Source organism: Scylla paramamosain, chromosome 4 (assembly GCF_035594125.1).
Source record: "Scylla paramamosain isolate STU-SP2022 chromosome 4, ASM3559412v1, whole genome shotgun sequence".
Taxonomy (NCBI): Eukaryota; Metazoa; Arthropoda; class Malacostraca; order Decapoda; family Portunidae; genus Scylla; species Scylla paramamosain.
Genome location: NC_087154.1, coordinates 14653245 through 14660744, shown reverse-complemented (window position 1 = coordinate 14660744; position 7500 = coordinate 14653245). Strand labels below are relative to the sequence as shown.

General features: G+C 45.4%; 1 long non-coding RNA gene across 5 annotated transcripts in view; it reads left to right on the top strand.

Annotated features, from left to right (window-relative positions):
- LOC135099771 (uncharacterized) overlaps window positions 1-7500 on the top strand; it is a 177448-nt gene that overhangs the window by 93693 nt on the left and 76255 nt on the right. For all 5 annotated transcript variants that reach the window (XR_010268361.1, XR_010268362.1, XR_010268363.1 and 2 more), the window contains exon 2: window positions 4565-4719. This is a non-coding gene — a long non-coding RNA (uncharacterized LOC135099771). The remainder of the gene's footprint in view (window positions 1-4564; window positions 4720-7500) is intronic.

The window sequence follows — 7500 nt, the reverse complement described above, 5'->3', positions numbered from 1 at the left end:
CACACACACACACGTCTAAACACAACGCGTATACCTTTGCTGGCTTGATTGCGGTGTTAGTGACCTCCCTGCCCCCCGCCACGCACTGTGCGCCACGTGCCCCCACGCTAAGGTGACACGCGGCAAGGTAGTAACAACCTCTCAGGTCTCGCAGATTACAGAGGCAGCAAATCAGAACAGATGACATCCGTTTCCCCCTTTAGCCGAGTGTGTCGTCGCCTACTTGGCACTCTCCTCTCCCATTTATTGGCACACACTCATCGCGTCTTGCTAAAGGCGCCTTGCTTGGCACCGCCTCCCAGAAGTGGTGCTAGTTTTCTTTTGTGACATTCATTCACAGGGACGTCCTTCGAATGAGTGGTCACCCCTCCCTCTGGCACCCACCACTCCTCCTCCTCCTCCTCCTGTGCTTAGTATAGACATAAGAGGCACTCCCAGAACATCTTAAGTTTGGCACTGCAGCTCGGTGCCGCTTTCCCTTCCCTCACTCCCCAGGTGCCTCTTATTATGGCGTTTTCCTTTTGCTTCCGCTTGAACATCTGAGGCATATTGTGCTATGTACGTGACTTTGTGCGTCATATGTGTGAACTGAACAAAACATGTTGGTGTGTAGTGTTTGTAGGCTGTACATTTTTCCTCTCTCTCTCTCTCTCTCTCTCTCTCTCTCTCTCTCTCTCTCTCTCTCTCTCTCTCTCTCTCTCTCTCTCTCTCTCTCTCTCTCTCTCTCTCTCTCATTTCCTGAAGCCTTTTACAGTTTCCAGTGCTTTTCCGCCTCTTTCCTCATTTTCCGCCCTGTTCCCCAGCCAGGCCCTTCTCCTCCCTCCCCTCCCTCCCTCTCATCCCCCCCCATACTCCACCCTTACGCTCACTTCACCTTCATGCCTCTCTTCACCTTTTCTTTCCTCATCTTACATATTCATTACCGTCTCCTTGCCTCACCGCCGTCACGTTTACTCTACACATTCCTGGCGGCGCTGTGTGGGAGCTCACGCCTCTACACGACGAAGGCCATTAAAGACTTGCTGTTCCACTGCAAGGAAAGTGACCTGTGAGCAACGATATCAGCACAGAAAGAAAAAATAAATAAAAACAAAGAAAAGAAAAATGGATGGAAATACTCGTATAAGTCGAGTTCTTTTTAATGTATTTCTGTCCCACCTCGCCGCTCTCACTCTTTTTCGTGCCCCCGTGTCCAACACTTTCCAGGCTGCGCTATTGATTTCACGCGGCACTTGAGAGGAGCCTTTCAGGAGTTTGTTTGAGTGCATGTCTTGGTCCACCAGGGAACCATCTCAGTTCAGGGCATATTTCTCGTGTGAAGGATGAGGCTTACACAAATTCTCAAGAAAACTTCACCGTGTACATAAAGGTTCCAGTCGACTTTAAACTCCGCACTTAGTCGTTAGATCCCGGACTTTGATATTTCTCTCGGCTTGTACTCGTAACTTACGTGATAAAAAGCTTCGACTGTCTGGCCCTTTCTTCTCGACGTAAACAGCTGCACCGCACCCTCTCGAGTTTGTTTACAATATATCTCTGAGTGTAAGAAAGTATAGTTATTACTCTCGGTCTCCGTCACGCCATGTACTCATAACTCATACAAGTACTTCTAACTGTGTACTCGTCTCCTCCTGCCCTAGACGGCAGTGACACATTTTCGATTTTGTCCATTGTTTACCTACAAACGTAAAGATATACTTAGTTATCGTCACGGAGACTTAGCGGCAAGATGCAGGCGTAGATACAGAGCTGCCGCCTTTGTACTTGTGGCGGCAACTCCTAAGATGTCCCTTCGCTGGTGCAGTCCTTCGATTAATTCTGTCGCGTAGTCTACACCTTGTATAATATTTCCTTACCCTGTAATGCTTTGCTTTCACCAGAATTAGTAAAAAGCAAGAGTTCATTTTGTGGCATGAGTTGAGTTGTTGGTCGGTAGTGTTGCCTTTAAAACAGTTCTCCTTGACGTGTCCTTTTTCACTGTCTGGGCCTTCAGCACTAATGACAGTGTTTTAAAATCGGACTGTGTGACGGGGAGGAGAGAAGGATTCGCACGTCATCGATAAGAGGCTGCACGTTCGCCCTCTGGACTCCGGGGAAATTACCGGAATGAAGTTGGTGCTGCTCAAAGTGACATTATGTTCGACACAAAGACGGACGACATCCCAAGGCGAACCGTGATGAAGACGAACATTGAGTGATACTCGCATTTGCATGTGTTTTTCCCTTTCTTTGTGTGTGTGTGTGTGTGTGTGTGTGTGTGTGTGTGTGTGCAGACGAGGGAGAGAAAGAAGACCTGTGCGGGAATCTGGGTCAAGGGCGGTGACTCGTTCTCATCGGTAAGTGGCATGAATGTCAGAAATGGGTTTAAGGGGAAAGTGGTGCATCGAGTGTGGCTGATTGGAGGAAGGGCAGCGTGATCGAAGAGGTAAAGTGGTGATGGATGAAAAGAGTAAGAGGACACTAAACCAGAAGAATAATGGTGTCCAACTACTTGTGATGAGGGATAGAAGAAGGAGAAGGAGGAGGAGAAGGAGGAGAAGGAGGTGGACGGGGAGGGGGACGGGGAGGATGATGATGATGATGATGATGATGATGATGATGATGATGACGATGAGGAGAAGGAGGAAGAGGAGAAATAGGAGGAGGAGGAGAAACAAAATAAGGAATAAGAAGAGGAAGAGGATCAGAAGGAGTAAGAGGAAGAGAAGGAGGTGAACTAAGAGAAGAATGAAGATGAGGAGGAGAAGGAGAAACAGAAGAAAAAGAAGGAAAAGGAGGAGGAGGAGTAGGAAGAAGAAGAGGAGAAAGAGGAGGAGGAGGAAAATCACTAGGAGAACGACGATATCAAAGGGAGAAATCATAGGAGAAATCAGTACACTCAGAAACTGTACCATTAGCATTGTCGGTAGTTACCTCGTCTCCTAAAGATAAGCTGACTGAGATAGATGAGATACTCATCAAGTAAAGCTTTGAGAGCAGGGGGAGGAGAGGCGAGCGAGGGTTACGTAGCTGTGTTCCCTGCGTGCCCGCGCCGCCCACTCCCCTCCAGCTCCACTGAAAGTCTTGGCTGCCTGCCAACTCCTGGAATATCGTTCCTGGAATGGTGGCGGATGTGAGTGGGAGTGGAGGAATGGTGGTGGTGGTGGTGGTGGTGGTGCTGGCGTTGTAGTGGTAGTTGAAATATTGGTGGTAGATGGTGGTTGAAATGATGGTGGTGGTGGTGGTGGCCTGTCACACAGCTGCTTCTCACTACCACACCAGCCCCTACACACCTGTACCACAACATTCTCGCTTCTTGCAGAGGCTTAGTTTCAATTTCACTTTGTACTATGGTGTATTTAGTTATCAGAAAATTATTACTCAAAATTCCTCGTCTGCTTCAGTAATATGTAAATGTAGTTTTATATTATGATGTCTAATTCGTGAAGACTCAGCTGCGTTAACGTCAGCCGCTCAGAGCCTTGCCCTGCCTCCTCCTACCTTCGTGGTCTCCCAATGAAAGTTGATTGTTGCGATCAATCACAATCTTCTGAGGCTCTTTTTTGCTGACGCACCAGAAGTTTGCAGGTTTTCTTAGTTGTGGGTGAACAAACATTATGATATTACATCATTGAAGGCCTTGTCACAGATAGGGATAGATAGACAAATAAATATGGAGAGAGAGAGAGAGAGAGAGAGAGAGAGAGAGAGAGAGAGAGAGAGAGAGAGAGAGAGAGAGAGAGAGAGAGAGAGAGAGAGAGAGAGAGGATAGGTAGAATCTTACCAATAACGAGTGATAGCACGTAGGGTTGCGCTACAAGAAGTAGACAACAAACTGGTTGTGTACTCGTATCTCGTCACAACGCGAGGGATAAGCAGAGGAACAGGATGAGTGTGGGAGGTAAGGTGAGCTTTATGATGGCACACAAATTTATACAACTACTCGAATCACAAAATATATCATGTGTATCATTATACAACATTGTGTGATGGAAATGTTAATGGGAGGGATGCTGGATGGTGATGCTGGATGGCGAACGTGGCATATGGATAGCAGAGTGTGGGACAGGGACAGAGATGTAGGAGTAATGGAACTGTGGCAGCCATTGTGACCCGTATTGTGTGAGCATGTGCTGTGACACTTGAACTGAGTGGGGAAAGTTTTATTCTCTTTGCATCAAAGCCCACTATATAGTGATGTCTATGTGTGAAAAGAAAAAAAAATAGGATGCATATTTTATAGTTAAGTATTTAGGATATGCCATTATGTCATGGAAGCCTAACATTGAAATTTTTGTGACCATTACATGAAGCAAAAATAAATAAATAAGTAAATAAATAAATAAATGAGTAAATAAATGAGTAAATAAATAAATAAATAAGGTAAAAATTTACATAACTACGATACAGAAAACCGCCAATGTAAAGAAGTAACCATTTTTAACTTCACTTTTATCACAGACGGGCATTGAGACATTGGTGACTCCACAACAAGAAATAGAAATCTTAGCACATAGGCTACGTAGTTCAAACCCGAAGTGATGCACGACACCGCTTAACTTACGTGCTTCTCTTCTCCTTTCAGATTTGGACGAGAGGGGGTTCGCTAAGGTGAGCAAAGGCGAGCCCACGCCTCCTGCCTCCCCCACTCAGCTGTAGCTACTCTTCCCACTCAACGTTCAGACTTCTTCAGTAACCTCTACGTCTCTCACTCGGAATTTCAGCCTCCACATATTCAAGGTAAAGTCCCTTAAGATTTATGCATTAGTATGCATCCCAGTTCTCCTTCGTTTCTCCGTGGATGTGACAGGTGACAGGTAAATGGACGGTAGAGGTAAACTGGATAATAGCTTAAGCAGGAAAGACAGGGAGATGGGGAGAGAAAGGTGGTGCGCAGAGGGGGTAAAATCAAGAGGGCGCTGAGCGTGTCTAGAATGACGAGAAAATTAGTATTAGGCCAAAGGTGTGGGCGTGGTGGTGGTGGTAGTGGTGGTTGTGGCGGTGGTGGTGGCGGTGATGGAGGTGGTGGAGGTGGTGTGGGTGTGGTCTTGGTGTATGTACTGGTAGTATGGGTATGGTGGTGGAGGTGGTGGTGTGAGTGTGGTGTTTGTGAATATGTTGTAGTGCCATTGTTGTTGGTGGTGGTGATCGTGGTGGGTATGGTGGTGGTGGTGGTGGTGGTGGTGGTGGTGGTGGTGGTGGTGGCCACTCACCTTTTCTTGCTGGAAACTCTGCTGTGTTCACCACCCAGAGTTCGTTTACAATACCTTCTCTCTCTCTCTCTCTCTCTCTCTCTCTCTCTCTCTCTCTCTCTCTCTCTCTCTCTCTCTCTCTCTCTCTCTCTCTCTCTCTCTCTCTCTCTCTCTCTCTCTCTCTCTCACACACACACACACACACACACACACACACACACACACACACACACACACACACACACACACACACACACACACACACACACACACACACACATCCCCCATCTTAAAAATCAAGAAGGAATCGGGAAGGCAATAAAGACAACTGACTCAAGACAACATCCCTATCGTCATCCCAGAACAAGGGAATCAATTTAGAATGGAACTGAAACCAACCCTCCCTTTTCCTGTCTCCCTCTCTTTCTCTCTCATTCTCTCTCTCCTTGAGCCGCATGAAGAACTTCCTGCCCTCAATATTTTCTCAATCAGGTCACGAGCCATTAACGCAATAACAACCCGAAATACTGCTGCGGCCCCGTTTTGAAGGACCTTTTTTTTTCCTCGAAGGGGGAATGAGGGTTAGGTAGCTTGCAAGGGAAGGAGTGAGGGTAGTGTTCATGGTGGCTTGGTGGTGATAGTAGTGGTAATAGTAGTAGTAGTAGTAGTAGTAACTAGTACTAGTAGGAGGAGGAGGAGAAGGAGGAGGAGGAGGAGGAGGAGAAGGAGGAAGAGGAGGAGGAGGAAATGATTGGTCCTTTCAAAGACACAATATCTCCCGTAAGGACACAAAGGAATCTCTGGGAACTTATAGAGGGAGAGGAAGAGGAGGAGAAGGAGGAAGGAAAGAAGACGAGTCAGGTGGGACTGTGCCAAGGTTTCAGGGCTCCTCTTTTGACCCGTAGTCCTCGTTTTTTTTGTTTTGTTTTTGTGTGTGTGGTAGTGGTGGTGGCGTAGTCGTCGTCGTCATCGCAGTCATTGTTATTTTGTTGTTGTTGCTATTGTTGTTGTTGGTGGTGGTGGTGGTGGTGTTGGTGGTGGTGGTCGTGGTGGTGGTGGTGGTTGTGGTGGTGGTGGTGGTGGTGATATTTACGAGTATGTTTTATTTTCCCGTCTTCACTCTTTCGACTTTTCTTGAATCCCTTCTTTTCCTTGTTCTTTCTTTCCTTAAATCTCTCTCTCTCTCTCTCTCTCTCTCTCTCTCTCTCTCTCTCTCTCTCTCTCTCTCTCTCTCTCTCTCTCTCTCTCTCTCTCTCTCTCTCTCTCTCTCTCTCTCTCTCTCTCTCTCTCTCTCTCTCTCTCTCTGTGTGTGTGTGTGTGTGTGTGTGTGTGTGTGTGTGTGTGTGTGTGTGTGTGTGTGTGTGTTTGTTATTTCTCTCCCTTTCCCTTCTTTATCTTTTCTCTCTGTTCATCTTTTCTCGCTCGTTCTTTCCTTTCTTTCTTTTTTTTTCTCTCTCTCCTCTGTTTGTACACCCTGACTCTCTCCATCTCTTCCACCGTCTCTCTTTCAGTTTCCTATTAACATTGTTTCCCTTTTTCGTCCATTACTTTCTCTTCCCCCTACTTTTCTGTTCTTTCTGTTTCCTTTTTGTTTATGTTTCTTCATTTCCTCATTTTACTTTCTTCCCTTTCCTAGTTTTCTTGACTTTTTTTCATTTCTCTTTCTTGTTTTTCTTTCTTTCCCAATTCTGCCACTTTTCTTCCTCTTCTTTCTGCGTCGTTCCTTTCTTTATTATCTTTTATTTTCTAATTTTCCCTCTATATTATTTTTTTCTTTTTCTTCATTTACATTTCTCTTTTTTTCGTTCATCTTTTTTTTTATTTTGCTCTTGTTTTTTTTCTTTTATCCTTTTTTCATCCCTTTTCTTCTCTTTGTTCACTTGACTTTTTTTCTCATCCTTTCCTTTCTCTATTTCCTTTCTCGTCCCTTTCCTCTTGCCCATTTATGTATTTCTTCTTAGTCCATCAGTCCCTTTTTTTCTCAATTCATCCAGCTTCTCCTTGCTCTTCTTTTCCGTCCCATTCCCCGTCTTTTCTTTCCCCTTTTTCTTCCATTATTTATTTATTTTTTTACTTGGTTCATACGTTTTCTTTGCCTGGTTCATCCTCCTTTTCGTTGTTCCTCCATTTCCTTCCCATTTTTTTTTCTACTGTCCATCACCCTCTTCCGTTTCTCGTCTTTTTCCTCCTCATCTATTTCTTCCTCCCCTTCTTTATTACCGATCCTTTGCTGTTCGTGAATTTCCTTTTTCTATTTCATCCTCCTTTTCGTTGTTCGTCCATTTCCTTTGTTTCTCTTCTCTTCTTGTTTCACCTGTTCACCTCTTCC